We start from the raw sequence: 16,260 nt of genomic DNA, 5'->3' as shown, positions 1-16,260 counted from the left end.
TGTTCATTGCTGTTACTGAAACTGTAACCATTTTATATAGTTTTAGTTTATTTACTACTTGATATATTATTATTGTTTTTTAATGTTTTATTTATTTTTAAGAGAGAGAGAGAGAGCAAGCAAGGGAGGGGCAGGGAGAGAGGGAGACACACAGAATCCGAAGCAGGCTCCAGGCTCCGAGCTGTGAGCACAGAGCCTGACATGGGGCTCTAACTCACGAACCACGAGATCATGACCTCAGCCAAAGTCAGACGCTTAATTGACTGAGCCACCCAGGTGCCCCACTACTTGATATATTATTAATTTGCTTATTTATTTGTTTTACTTAACTTCTTCCATCTCCCTCCTCCTTTTTTCCTTCCTTTTATTTTATCTTTTATTTTTTTTAATGCTTATTTATTTTGAGAGAGAGAGCAAGGGAGGGAGAGGGAGAGAAAGAATCCCAAGCAGGGTCCACACTGTCAGTGCAGAGCCTGATGTGGGGCTCAAACTCATGAACTGTGAGATCATAACCTGAGTCAAAACCAAGAGTTGGACGCTTAAAAGACTAAGCCACCCAGGCGCCCCTCCTTTCTTTCCTTTTAAATATTCTTATTTCAAAAAGAATCAAATAGTATATCTATAATTCTTAAGTTTCTTTTAACTTTATTTTTACTTGTGTTTGGAGATAAAAATAACTTAGTAAGAAAATATGATCTTAAGGGTTTTTTGTGGTTGATAACTTTATTATTTAACAATTATTGATTAACTTAATTACTAATTATTACATTTAGTAAATTTGTTTTTCTTAAAATTATTTTTATAATCATTTAAGTAAATTGTTTAAAGTTCTTTTTTTATGTGTTAGTGAGTCCTGGGGTGAGAATAGAATGCAAAGTGTTAAAGACACTTACACATATAAAAATATGTAAAAAGTATATTTATATTGAAGAGGTTAAAAGCTTTATGTGCTATTAGCATTTCCTGTGGTGTTGATTTTGGGGGTTTTATGTTGCTGCTTTCTTTTGCTTCTATAACTGAAAGTTTTATGAAGTGCAAATAGATTTGGGCCACCTACTGATTTCAATAGGTAATGTATGTTGTCTTTACTGGTAGCTCTTTTTCAGAATTTTCTAGGATCAACATCCTATTTATTTTCAGGAATAAGCAAATATCAAATTCAGTCAAAACCAAGCTTACTTGAATATTAAGACACACTTTTGAAAAACTGAAGTTTTTATAAAGAAAGATTTACTAACTTCTAATATTGTTTTTTTTTAATTGCAAAACTCTTACTGTACTTTTAGTTGGAACTAGACCTTATAAATGTTTTAATGCCTCTTTAATCAGAATTTGTACTTCTTTGAGAGAGGGGAGAGAAAGAGAAATGGTCACAAAGATGGAATTTAATCAACACTTTTAGACTGACTGATCTTTACATTATAAAGCTGGAGTCTGCTACTTAACAATGCCTCTTTAGTTGAAGCACCATAATAAAAACTTGTCTTTTTCATATTGTGGATTTCCAATTGCTATTGACCTACTATGACCATCAAATACTTGTAGCCTGGAGATACTATTATATTTTTCATTTTAAAAATAATACTTTCTTTTGGCTTAGTGTAGAAGCATTTATTGAAATAGGGGAACAAAGAGAAAGCATACAATCATGAAGCAACTTAGTTTTTATCTCTAGTATTTTTTAAAACCTTTCTATGGACCCAATTCTCCTCTTGCCCTGTGGATAAACTTAAGGCTAGTTTCATGACTTTTCAGGTTGCTTTTAGGTCCTCTTATTTCCACAGACAATCTTAGGTCATTCAAATATTTGTTTTCATGAAATAGAATTTTCAAGTTCATTGAAGTTAAAGATTCTCCCCTTCCTTAGATTGTGCCATCAGCTGTGGAAGGAGGAGGCTAGTTAGCCTTTTTTTTTTTTTTCCTTCTTCTTCTGAGAGTGCTTCTTCTCCTTTCTCCCTCTTGAGGCTGCCTCTTGCTCCTCCTCTAGACTTGAAAGAGGTGTGGGGAGGGCAGATCTATTTATTGTCACTACTTGTCAGGCATCGATCTTTATCGCTTTCTCTCTAGCCATGTCACATATGTAGGCAAAAGTGTTTTTGTGTGTTCTTTGGAGAACACCACACCTTGCTTCTTCCATTGTTGGAGATTCTACACCTACATTTCCTTGATGCTAGTGAACACATTTTCTCGATGACTGTTTATAGTTCCTCTTTCAGCTCTTAGAAATTAAAAGGTTGACTCTCTTCTGGGTTATCTCATGTGGGAAGGCAATCTTTTTAGGCAGGACAACACCCAGGCCATTTGTCTCTTGTCAACCTTCCTCCTCTTAATCTCTTCTAATCTTTACCTCCCCTTTCCTCTTGGATTTATTTATTTATTTATTTATTTATTTATTATTTTTTTTAATAAATGAAATTTATTGTCAAATTGGTTTCCAAACAACACCCAGTGCTCATCCCAAAAGGTGCCCTCCTCAATACCCATCACCCACCCTCTCCTCCCTCCCACCCCCCATCAACCCTCAGTTTGTTCTCAGTTTTTAACAGTCTCTTATGCTTTGGCTCTCTCCCACTCTAACCTCTTTTTTTTTTTTTTTTTTTTCCTTCCCCTCCCCCATGGGTTCCTGTTAAGTTTCTCAGGATCCACATAAGAGTGAAACCATATGGTATCTGTCTTTCTCTGTATGGCTTATTTCACTTAGCATCACACTCTCCATTTCCATCCACGTTGCTACAAAAGGCCATATTTCATTTTTTCTCATTGCCACGTAGTATTCCATTGTGTATATAAACCACAATTTCTTTATCCATTCATCAGTTGATGGACATTTAGGCTCTTTCCATAATTTGGCTATTGTTGAGAGTGCTCCTATGAACATTGGGTACAAGTGCCCCTATGCATCAGTACTCCTGTATCCCTTGGATAAATTCCTAGCAGTACTATTGCTGGGTCATAGGGTAGGTCTATTTTTAATTTTCTGAGGAACCTCCACACTGCTTTCCAGAGCGGCTGCACCAATTTGCATTCCCACCAACAGTGCAAGAGGGTTCCCGTTTCTCCACATCCCCTCCAGCATCTATAGTTTCCTGATTTGTTCATTTTGGCCACTCTGACTGGCGTGAGGTGATACCTGAGTGTGGTTTTGATTTGTATTTCCCTGATAAGGAGCGACGCTGAACATCTTTTCATGTGCCTGTTGGCCATCCGGATGTCTTCTTTAGAGAAGTGTCTATTCATGTTTTCTGCCCATTTCTTCACTGGGTTATTTGCTTTTCGGGTGCGGAGTTTGGTGAGCTCTTTATAGATTTTGGATACTAGCCCTTTGTCCGATATGTCATTTGCAAATATCTTTTCCCATTCCGTTGGTTGCCTTTTAGTTTTGTTGGTTGTTTCCTTTGCTGTGCAGAAGCTTTTTATCTTCATAAGGTCCCAGTAATTCACTTTTGCTTTTAATTCCCTTGCCTTTGGGGATGTGTCGAGTAAGAGATTGCTACGGCTGAGGTCAGAGAGGTCTTTTCCTGCTTTCTCCTCTAAGGTTTGGATGGTTTCCTGTCTCACATTCAGGTCCTTTATCCATTTTGAGTTTATTTTTGTGAATGGTGTCAGAAAGTGGTCTAGTTTCAACCTTCTGCATGTTGCTGTCCAGTTCTCCCAGCACCATTTGTTAAAGAGACTGTCTTTTTTCCATTGGATATTCTTTCCTGCTTTGTCAAAGATGAGTTGGCCATACGTTTGTGGGTCTAGTTCTGGGGTTTCTATTCTATTCCATTGGTCTCTGTGTCTGTTTTTGTGCCAATACCATGCTGTCTTGATGATGACAGCTTTGTAGTAGAGGCTAAAGTCTGGGATTGTGGTGCCTCCTGCTTTGGTCTTCTTCAAAATTGCTTTGGCTATTCGGGGCCTTTTGTGGTTCCATATGAATTTTAGGATTGCTTGTTCTAGTTTCGAGAAGAATGCTGGTGCAATTTTGATTGGGATTGCATTGAATGTGTAGATAGCTTTGGGTAGTATTGACATTTTGACAATATTTATTCTTCCAATCCATGAGCAGGGAATGTCTTTCCATTTCTTTAAATCTTCTTCAATTACCTTCATAAGCTTTCTATAGTTTTCAGCATACAGATCCTTTACATCTTTGGTTAGATTTATTCCTAGGTATTTTATGCTTCTTGGTGCAATTGTGAATGGGATCAGTTTCTTTATTTGTCTTTCTGTTGCTTCATTGTTAGTGTATAAGAATGCAACTGATTTCTGTACATTGATTTTGTATCCTGCAACTTTGCTGAATTCATGTATCAGTTCTAGCAGACTTTTGGTGGAGTCTATCGGATTTTCCATGTATAATATCATGTCATCTGCAAAAAGCGAAAGCTTGACTTCATCTTTGCCAATTTTGATGCCTTTGATTTCCTTTTGTTGTCTGATTGCTGATGCTAGAACTTCCAGCACTATGTTAAACAACAGCGGTGAGAGTGGGCATCCCTGTCGTGTTCCTGATCTCAGGGAAAAAGCTCTCAGTTTTTCCCCGTTGAGGATGATGTTAGCTGTGGGCTTTTCATAAATGGCTTTTATGATCTTTAAGTATGCTCCTTCTATCCCGACTTTCTCAAGGGTTTTTATTAAGAAAGGGTGCTGGATTTTGTCAAAGGCCTTTTCTGCATCGATGGACAGGATCATATGGTTTTTCTCTTTTTTTTTTGTTAATGTGATGTATCACGTTGATTGATTTGCGAATGTTGAACCAGCCCTGCATCCCAGGAATGAATCCCACTTGATCATGGTGAATAATTCTTTTTATATGCCGTTGAATTCGATTTGCTAGTATCTTATTGAGAATTTTTGCATCCATATTCATCAGGGATATTGGCCTGTAGTTCTCTTTTTTTACTGGGTCTCTGTCTGGTTTAGGAATCAAAGTAATACTGGCTTCATAGAATGAGTCTGGAAGTTTTCCTTCCCTTTCTATTTCTTGGAATAGCTTGAGAAGGATAGGTATTATCTCTGCTTTAAACGTCTGGTAGAACTCCCCTGGGAAGCCATCTGGTCCTGGACTCTTATTTGTTGGGAGATTTTTGATAACCGATTCAATTTCTTCGCTGGTTATGGGTCTGTTCAAGCTTTCTATTTCCTCCTGATTGAGTTTTGGAAGAGTGTGGGTGTTCAGGAATTTGTCCATTTCTTCCAGGTTGACCAATTTGTTGGCATATAATTTTTCATAGTATTCCCTGATAATTGTTTGTATCTCTGCGGGATTGGTTGTAATAATTCCATTTTCATTCATGATTTTATCTATTTGGGTCATCTCCCTTTTCTTTTTGAGAAGCCTGGCTAGAGGTTTGTCAATTTTGTTTACTTTTTCAAAAAACCAACTCTTGGTTTCGTTTATCTGCTCTACGGTTGTTTTAGATTCTATATTGTTTATTTCTGCTCTGATCTTTATTATTTCTCTTCTTCTGCTGGGTTTAGGCTGCCTTTGCTGTTCTGCTTCTATTTCCTTTAGGTGTGCTGTTAGATTTTGTATTTGGGATTTTTCTTGTTTCTTGAGATAGGCCTGGATTGCAATGTATTTTCCTCTCAGGACTGCCTTCGCTGCGTCCCAAAGCGTTTGGATTGTTGTATTTTCATTTTCGTTTGTTTCCATATATTTTTTAAATTCTTCTCTAATTGCCTGGTTGACCCACTCATTCGTTAGTAGGGTGTTCTTTAACCTCCATGCTTTTGGAGGTTTTCCAGACTTTTTTCTGTGGTTGATTTCAAGCTTCATAGCATTGTGGTCTGAAAGTATGCATGGTATGATTTCAATTCTTGTAAACTTATGAAGGGCTGTTTTGGGACCCAGTATATGATCTATCTTGGAGAATGTTCCATGTGCACTCGAGAAGAAAGTATATTCTGTTGCTTTGGGATGCAGAGTTCTAAATATATCTGTCAAGTCCATCTGATCCAATGTCTCATTCAGGGCCCTTGTTTCTTTATTGACCGTGTGTCTAGATGATCTATCCATTTCTGTAAGTGGGGTGTTAAAGTCCCCTGCAATTACCACATTCTTATCAATAAGGTTGCTTATGTTTATGAGTAATTGTTTTATATATTTGGGCGCTCCGGTATTTGGCGCATAGACATTTATAATTGTTAGCTCTTCCTGATGGATACACCCTGTCACTATTATATAATGTCCTTCTTCATCTCTTGTTACAGCCTTTAATTTAAAGTCTAGTTTGTCTGATATAAGTATGGCTATTCCAGCTTTCTTTTGGCTTCCAGTAGCATGATAAATAGTTCTCCATCCCCTCACTCTCAATCTAAAGGTGTCCTCAGATCTAAAATGAGTCTCTTGTAGACAGCAAATAGATGGGTCTTGTTTTTTTATCCATTCTGATACCCTATGTCTTTTGGTTGGCGCATTTAATCCATTTACATTCAGTGTTATTATAGAAAGATATGGGTTTAGAGTCATTGTGATGTCTGTATGTTTTATGCTTGTAGTGATGTCTCTGGTACTTTGTCTCACAGGGTCCCCCTTAGGATCTCTTGTAGGGCTGGTTTAGTGGTGACAAATTCCTTCAGTTTTTGTTTGTTTGGGAAGACCTCTATCTCTCCTTCTATTCTAAGTGACAGACTTGCTGGATAAAGGATTCTCGGCTGCATATTTTTTCTGTCTAGCACCCTGAAAATCTCATGCCAATTCTTTCTGGCCTGCCAAGTTTCAAAAGAGAGATCAGTCACGAGTCTTATAGGTCTCCCTTTATATGCGAGGGCACGTTTACCCCTTGCTGCTTTCAGAATTTTCTCTTTATCCTTGTATTTTGCCAGTTTCACTATGATATGTCGTGCAGATCGATCCAAGTTACGTCTGAAGGGAGTTCTCTGTGCCTCTTGGATTTCAATGCCTTTTTCCTTCCCCAGTTCAGGGAAGTTCTCAGCTATTATTTCTTCAAGTACCCCTTCAGCACCTTTCCCTCTCTCTTCCTCCTCTGGGATACCAATTATGCGTATATTATTTCTTTTTAGTGTATCACTTAGTTCTCTAATTTTCCCCTCATACTCCTGGATTTTTTTTATCTCTCTTTCTCTCAGTTTCCTCTTTTTCCATAACTTTATCTTCTAGTTCACCTATTCTCTCCTCTGCCTCTTCAATCCGAGCCGTGGTGGTTTCCATTTTGTTTTGCATTTCGTTTAAAGCGTTTTTCAGCTCCTCGTGACTGTTCCTTAGTCCCTTGATCTCTGTAGCAAGAGAGTATCTGCTGTCCTGTATACTGTTTTCAAGCCCAGTGATTAATTTTATGACTATTATTCTAAATTCACTTTCTGTTATATTGTTTAAATCCTTTTTGATCAGCTCATTAGCTGTTGTTATTTCCTGGAGATTCTTCTGAGGGGAATTCTTCCGCTTGGTCATTTTGGATAGTCTCTGGCATGGTGAGGACCTGCAGAGCACTTCCCCTGTGCTGTGGTGTATAACTGGAGTTGGTGGGCGGAGCCGCAGTCAGACCTGATGTCTGCCCCCAGCCCACTGCTGTGTCCACAGTCAGACTGGTGTGTGCCTTCTCTTCCCCTCTCCTAGGGGCGGGATTCACTGTGGGGTGGGGTGGCCCGTCTGGGCTACTTGCACACTGCCAGGCTTGTGATGCTGGGGATCTGGCGTCTTAGCTGGGGTGGGTAGGCAAGGTGCACAGGGGCAGGAGGGGTAGGCTTAGCTTGCTTCTCCTTAGGTGATCCACTTCAGGAGGGGCCCTGTGGCAGCAGGAGGGAGTCAGATCCGCTGCCGGAGGTTTGGCTCCGCAGAAGCGCAGAGTTGGGTGTTTGTGCGGAGCGAGCAAGTTCCCTGGCAGGAACTGGTTCTCTTTGGGATTTTGGCTGGGGGATGGGCGGGGGAGATGGCGCTGGCGAGCGCCTTTGTTCCCCACCAAACTGAGCTCTGTCGTCCGGGAGCTCAGCAGCTCTCCTTCCCTTTGTCCTCCAGCCTTCCCGCTTTCTGAGCAGAGCTGTTAACTTATGATCTCCCAGACGCTAAGTCGCGCTTGCTGTCGGAACACAGTCCGTCAGGCCCCTCCGCTTTTTGCAAGCCAGACTCGGGGGCTCTGCTTGGCCGGCGGGCCGCCCCTCCGCCCCGGCTCCCTCCCGCCAGTCCGTGGAGCGCGCACCGCCTCGCCGCCCTTCCTACCCTCTTCCGTGGGCCTCTCGTCTGCGCTTGGCTCCGGCGACTCCGTTCTGCTAATCCTCTGGCGGTTTTCTGGGTTATTTAGGCACGTGTAGGTGGAATCTAAGTGATCAGCAGGACGCGCGGTGAGCCCAGCGTCCTCCTACGCCGCCATCTTCCGGAATTCCCATCTATTTATTTATTTATTTAGGCTGGAGATGACAGATTAGCCAAGAGGTCTGTTTGACTTTACATGAATCTGGGATGAGGGAGCAAAACAATTTCTCAGGCACTTTATTTGCAAATTCTGCTTTAAGTGGTCTTGAAATCCCTTGGGGATATAGGACTGGTACCATCTATATTCTTCAAATCTGAGATATAGAGTCCTGAGATATATTTAAATCTTGTCACAAACAAGAATCACTAACTAGTTAAGGACATGATCCATTTCATTTTACTATTCAGGAGCCAGTTATTTGAGTTGAAGTATGATGTGGGAAATCTATCGATTTTCTCTGCTACTGTAACTACTGATGACTAAATTTTTGTTACTCCAGTTCCTTTATTAGTAATATTCTAATTGTGTCATGATGAGATTAGGAAGATTATAGTAGTATAAATTGCCTGGACCTAGTGTGGGGCATCTAGTAATTATCTGACAGACATCACGTCACTTTTTTTTTTTTTTTTTTTTTGCCAGGCAGCCATTTTGTAAGTGCTATTATCTGTACCTTGTCAGGGGAGAAATTTAGGCTAAAATAAACACTGTTTTGGAATAAAGTTATATTAAAGTTGGAATCTGATTCCCAGTAGCTATGAAATATCTCATAGGATAAGAGAAAGATGAGCTTCACCTTCCTTGAGTAAATATTTTTGTATCAAGTAGTCTGCTCAAGTTTCAAGGCATTTGCAATATTAGTGCTTGATCAAGTTCATTCAACTCAACAATTAGCCATTATTGGTACTGCAGTTTCATTCTTCAACAGTTTGTAAATAACAACAGCTAGTTTATAAATATTAGGCATATCATAAAATGCTCACTTACTATCAATATTTTGTTAATGGACTACTAAGAAGCAAGATAAAAATACTGTCATTTTAACAATTAGATAAGTAAAAGATACAAATCATAAATATCATATACATACAAGCATTAATATACACTTGACTTCAAAATCAAGGCTCCAAAATAGCTTAAAAATTTGTTTTAATGTTATACCTCTTTTGGTATGCTGTGAAATTTGTACATTATTTCTAGAATTTATCATTTTATATAATTTACATGTGAATATTGTTTAGGCCAGCCATTTTACCCATAGAAATTTATCCTTAAAAGATACATAAGTATGATGTGTGTGTATGTGTATGTCATTTACTGCATTTTATTTAGTATGGAAAATCAGAAAATACATAAATGTTCATTGGTAGATATCAGTTAAATAAAGCAGGATAAATCTATATGATATAATACTTTACAGCCACTAATAACTGACATATATCTATTTATTCACACTTAAATAACTTCCCAAAATATTGTTATTTGGGGAAAGATAGTCTACAAATTGATGTGGATAGTTTCATTCCATTATTATAAAATAGATAAGTATTTATATATATATGCCTAGAAAATTCTGGAAGGATATACATTAAATTATCGTAGTGATTACTTCTGAGTTGGTGGGATTGATATACTCATATATATTTCTTTACTTGGGCCTGAGCATTATGCTAGAAACGGGATATGAAGGAGAAAAAGATGAAGTTGTTGCCTTCATACAGCTTATGTTTTAGACATTAAAAGAATAAACATAAATAGAGTTAAAATGGACTGGGGCAAAGAGTATTTTGATAGGCCATAGCTATATGTCATCAATTTTGACATCTTGTATTTTTATTTTCATTATTTCAAAACACTTTATTATTTCCTCTTTGAATGTTTTTTGACCCAAGAGTTACTTAGAACTATGCTATTTAAATTCCAAATAATTGGAGATTTTCCAGATATATTTCTGTTAATGAATTCATATTGAATTCCACCACAGTCATAGAGTATACTTTGTATAACGTGATTTACAGCTTTTTAAAATGAGAAGTGGTAGATGGGAATTAGTCTTATTGATTCAGCCTGCTTTCCCCTTAAGACCTTCCTTAACCCTTCTGCCCTTCTTGACAGCCTACTTTCTTCTCCTAAATCAACAATAAATTAATTTTTTTCCCAGTGTACATTCATCCAAGTTAATGGCTGTATGTCACATTGGGGAAAGGACTGAGGGAATCATCATGGTATATAATGGAGGACTTTCTTTATAGGGTTCTGGCTGTCTTTTCAGGCCCATGGGTTCCAATAACCTACAAATCAGCTCAGGTCCAGGAGCTAAGCAAAGAATTGTACATCTTTATTGGAGCAATCACCTTCAGTGTAATATCTTGCTTCTCCACTCTTGCTCCCCCTGGTCCAGGTTATAGGTTAAACAGCACCTTGGTTGGCTGTCAATTTTGCTTGTTGGGACACCCAGTTCTCTAAAACTGTCTCAACACCTTGAAGGTCCAGAGACCTTGGCTGCCCCTCTGACTTTGCTGGTCCTCATAATAATTATAGCTGCCTGAAAATTACACAACCTTACCTCAATTACATCATGATCCCATCATCTCTTAAGATATATATTTACAAGGGGCACCTGGGTGGCTCAGTTGGTTAAGCGTCCAACTTTGGCTTAGGCTGTGATCTCCTGGTTCATGAGTTTGAGCCCTGCATCAGGCTTTCTGAGGTCAGCACAGAGCTGGCTTCAGATTCCTTGTCCTCCTGTCTCTCTGTCCCTCCCCTGCTGGTTCTCTCCTCTGAACATAAATAATAAGCCTTTATTTATTTATATATATAAATATATAAATAAGCCATATATATATATATATATATATATATATATATATATATATATATATGTAAAGACTCAGTGAGTTCTGGCCTCACATAGTATTCCTCTTCTACTAGTCTCTATTCATTTATGTATTTTCTGCTAGGACAAATCAGGCATTTCAGCTTTGTTGACAGTGGCTATAATTTTTTTTTCCAGTCCTCTAAGAGCCATCTGAGAGTGAATTAGTCATTCCCTGGAGGTTGCTAAGGTGCTAAATCTCCTGTCCCAAGAAAATGTCCCCAAATCAATGAATTCTTGGTTTTCCAGTCTTCTTTTCCTTCCTGCCTTGATCAAGTACTTTCAAAATTCAATCCTAAAAGTTCTCCATTAGCTTCTGCTGTTCATTTCTGACTAACTCTTGCAACTCTTGAGGTATATCATTACTCTCCTCTCTTATCAGATCTCTTATCAGATCCATTATGTTTTCAGTCAGGTTCTGTTGAGTTTAACGCCTGGTTATTATCAGCCTGATAGGTCAAATAGGAAATTCCTGAGGGGAACACAAAATGCATAGTGAGTAGGAAGCCTCTACAGCATCTCCCAGAAAAGCAGAAGTGATAGCCCTGATAGGGAAGAGTGAACCTGTTGTGTAAATCCATAAGCTTCAGGGCTTGCAGAGTTAACAGCCTCAGAGGCATCTGTTCAGACCATCCTATCTCATGTTTAAGGGTTCCACATTTATGTACCAGGAATATGACTTTTATATAACACACGTGCATTGGCTGAGCATTGAAATATCCCTGGGACTCTAAGACTAACAACTAGGTCTTTGAAAAACAATCCCAGTCATTGCTAATTTGCCATCATTGCACATGCCATAGCACACTCCACTGGGACATTTTCCTAGCTTACTATTGTGGAAATTTTAACATTTGTGCTGCTACCTGTGTTAAGGGAAATCTGCGTCTGCCCACTAACCAGGAGGCATCCTATTCAATTGCCATAGCAACCAGTCCAAATCTTGATCTTACTGCCTTTACCTTGGTTTACTTGCAGTACCGCAGGGCTTGTTTGGCTCAGATAAGAAACAGATGACAAGATAAGGTTAAATGTAGAAGAAATTAATTAATCAGAAAATACCTCACATCCAACATGACCTCAATATTAATGTGACAGTTTCAGGGTGCAGCAGCTGGGGGCCTCAATGATGTGAGGGAGTTAGACTCCCTGTAGTCACATCTGAGAAGCATATTCTCAGTCCAACACAATGTCAAATGCTAGAAGAAGCAAGTTCTGAATACATTTTTATTTTGAAATCTGTATAGGTGATATTAAGCATGTGTCTATTTTAGAAACAATGGTGAGGAATGAAATGAAAAAGGTAGATTCAAACGTAGAAAATATTAACCTTGGGTCACATAGATATTTTAGGAGTAGTAAATTGGGAATTACATGGACAAAAAAGTGGCCAGAAAAACAAACAAACACAACAGATAATGTGGCTGTTTTTCTTCATCCCCTCCACCATCAGCCCACTTTAAACCATTATCATCTTTTACTTGAACTATTACAATAGCCTCCTATGTGGCCTGTCCATACAATCTACTCCACCATTTTTTTTTTTTTTGTGAGATAGCCAGGGTGGGCTTTAAAAAACAAATTAGATTAGGGGAGAGGCCAAGATGGCAGAACAGCATGGACGTTTATTTTACATCTCTCATCACTGAAATGCAGCCAGATCAACACTAGACCATCCTGCATACTTAGAAAACTGATTTAAGGATTAACACAACAATCTGTGCAACTTGAACCACAGAACTCAGTAGGTATGCAGCGTGGAGAGGTAAACTGAGGGAGAGAGAAGCCACGGAGGGCAGGGAGCTATTTTTGCTTGTGGAGAGAGGACGGAGATGGGGGGAGAGTATGGGAAAAGCAACTCTCTCCCCCAAAAGTAGTTGGAGAGACAGTGGAAAAGTGGAAACAGTGGCAGGGACTGAACAAAAAAAGGGAGAAAGGAGAGGGTTTAAATTCCATTAAGGCTCTATAAACAGGGGAAGTGCAGAGTCTGAAACTCTGAAGTTCCATACCTGGCGGTTCTCTGGTGGGAAGGGCAAATCCCTAGTATCAGAGAGCAAAGTCTGAGGGGTCCACAAGCCACATGAGGAGAGGTGGTTCCCCTGCTGGGAGGGCATTTGATAAATGCTGTGAGACTTCCCCACAGGGAAAGGTCCCAGTGGACACTGGAGAACAACCACATTCACTGGTGTTAGAACAAGGATGGTAAGTATGAAGCCTGGTGCCAGATGTGTTTTGTGATTTTCCATAAACCCAGAAATGCTGTTGCTACAAGATCACTTGAACCTTTTCTGGGGCAGGCTGGCACCCAGCCACAGTCTCTGGGCATTGGCAGCAGTGCAGTCTCATGAACGTTCCTGGGGGTGGGCTGGCACCTGGCCATTGCTCAGTGAGACCTTTCCCCAGAGGGTCTGAGCTTGTCAAAGCTGCAGTCCCTCAGAAGTGAGGGGTTGGCATACACAGCCCCATTTGAGATAAAACTCAAGAGGGAGGTGTCACCTGGCAGCCTGATAGCTTGGTCACAGACAGTGTAGAAGCAGGGAGTGGACGGAAGCCGGAGACAAAGGAGGGGTGGTTGATTGCCAGTTGTGGAGAGTACAGAGTTCTGATACTAAAGACTAGGTAGCTGGATGACTCCATTTTCACCCCTCCCACTCATGTGCATACATGCCTACACACGCCACAGCAGTCCACCCCAGTAAGCAAAGCATCTAGTGGAGAATGGAGCCATAGCACTAAACCCCACCCAACTAAGCCAACAGTGCTCTTGAAAAACACAAGTCTCTCAGCCTGCTTAGTTTACAGACTATAAAGTGCTTCATAGCTTGACTTCTACAGGAAACCAGATACAATTTCAACAGTACTTCATTCTGTTCACTGGTCCTGTTATTCATTTTTTTTCTTTTTCTTTTCTTTTTTTATTCTTGAATACAGAAAGAGAAAAAATCTATTAAAAATATTTTTCTTTAATTTCTTTCTACTTTTTTTTACTTTTTTATAATTTTTTAAAAAATTCTATTTTACTTTCAGCATTTCATTTTATTCTATTTTATTGTATTCTTCTTTCCAAATTTTCAAACGTTTTCCTTTTATTTCATTTTTTCCCTTTTTTTCTTTTTCTTTTTCCTTTGCTTTTTCTTTTCTTATCTTTCCCTTTTTCTCTAAACTATAAAACTTCTTTCAACAACCATACCAAAACACACCTAGGATCTGGCATCCTTTATTTGATTTCTTTGTATTATTTTTAATTTTTAATTTTAATTTTTTTCACTTTATTAATTCCTGTTCTTCCTCCAAAATGATGAAGTGAAGGAATTCACCCCAAAAGAAAGAACAGGAAGAAATGACAGCCAGGGACTTAATCAATACAAATACAAGCAAGATGTCTGAATTGGAATTTAGAATCATGATATTAGAAGGCTAGCTGGGGTTGAAAATAGATTAGAATCCCTTTCTGCAGAGATAAAAGAAGTAAAAGCTAGTCAAGATGAAATAAAAAATGCTATAACAGCTGCATCTTGAATGGATGCCACAGCAGCAAGGAGGAATGAGGCAAAGCAGCAAATCAGTGATATAGAGGACAAACTTATGGACAATAATGAAGCAGAAACAAAGAGGGACACTAAGGCAAAAGAACATGAAGTAAAAATTAGAGAACTTAGTGATAACATCAGAATCATAGGGGTCCCAGAAGATGAAGAGAGAGAAAAAGGGGTAGAAGGGTTATGTGAGCAAATCTTAGCAGAAAACTTTCCTAATCTGGGGAAAGATACAGACATCAAAATCCAGGAAGCACAGAGGACTCCCATTCGATTCAACAAAAACTGACCATCAACACAACAATCATAGTCAAATTCACAAAATACACAGGCAAGGTAAGAATCATGAAAGCAGTAAGGGAAAAAAAAGTCCTTAACCTACAAGGGAAGATAGATAAGGTTTGCAGCAGACCTATCCACAGAAACTTGGCAGGCCAGAAAGGAGTGGCAGGGTATATTCAATGTACTGAATTGGAAAAATATGCAGCCAAGAATTCTTTATCCAGTAAGGTTGTAATTGAAAATAGAAGGGAGATAAAAAGTTTCCCAGACAAACAAAAATTAAAGGAGTTTGTGACCACTAAACCAGCCCTACAAGAAATTTTAAGGGGGCTCTCTGAGTGGAGAAAATATGAAAAAAAAGACCAAAAACAACAAAGACTAAAAAGGACCAGAGACAACCACCAAAAACTTCAACTCTCCAGGTAACATAATGGAAATAAATTCATATCTTTCAGTACTCATTCTGAATGTCAATAGTCTAAACACTTCAATCAAAAGACATAGGGTGACAGAATGGATAAGAAAACAAGATCCATCTATATGCTGTTTGCAAGAGACCCACTTTAGCTCCAAAGTCACCTTCAGATTGAAAATAAGGCTTTGGAGAACCATCTATCATGCTAATGGTCACCAAAAGAAAGCTGGAGTAGCCATACTTATATCAGACAATCTAGATTTTAAAATAAAGACTGTGGAGAGAGAGGGAAGATGGCGGCGTAGGAGGACGCTGGGCTCACCGCGCGTCCTGCTGATCACTTAGATTCCACCTACACGTGCCTAAATAACCCAGAAAACCGCCAGAGGATTAGCAGAACAGAGTCGCGGGAGCCAAGCGCAGACGAGAGGCCCACGGAAGAGGGTAGGAAGGGCGGCGAGGCGGTGCGCGCTCCACGGACTGGCGGGAGGGAGCCGGGGCGGAGGGGCGGCCCGCCGGCCAAGCAGAGCCCCCGAGTCTGGCTTGCAAAAAGCGGAGGGGCCTGACGGACTGTGTTCCGACAGCAAGCGCGACTTAGCGTCTGGGAGATCATAAGTTAACAGCTCTGCTCAGAAAGCGGGAAGGCTGGAGGACAAAGGGAAGGAGAGCTGCTGAGCTCCCGGATGACAGAGCTCAGTTTGGTGGGGAACAAAGGCGCTCGCCAGCGCCATCTCCCCCGCCCATCCCCCAGCCAAAATCCCAAAGAGAACCAGTTCCTGCCAGGGAACTTGCTCGCTCCGCCAAACACCCAACTCTGCGCTTCTGCGGAGCCAAACCTCCGGCAGCGGATCTGACTCCCTCCTGCTGCCACAGGGCCCCTCCTGAAGTGGATCACCTAAGGAGAAGCAAGCTAAGCCTACCCCTCCTGCCCCTGTGCACCTTGCCTACCCACCC

This window comes from Puma concolor, chromosome A1 (assembly GCF_028749965.1).
Source record: "Puma concolor isolate L17-30 chromosome A1, mPumCon1.1.hap2, whole genome shotgun sequence".
Taxonomy (NCBI): Eukaryota; Metazoa; Chordata; class Mammalia; order Carnivora; family Felidae; genus Puma; species Puma concolor.
The sequence above is the reverse complement of the archived record's forward strand: the minus strand, read 5'-3'. Positions refer to the sequence as shown.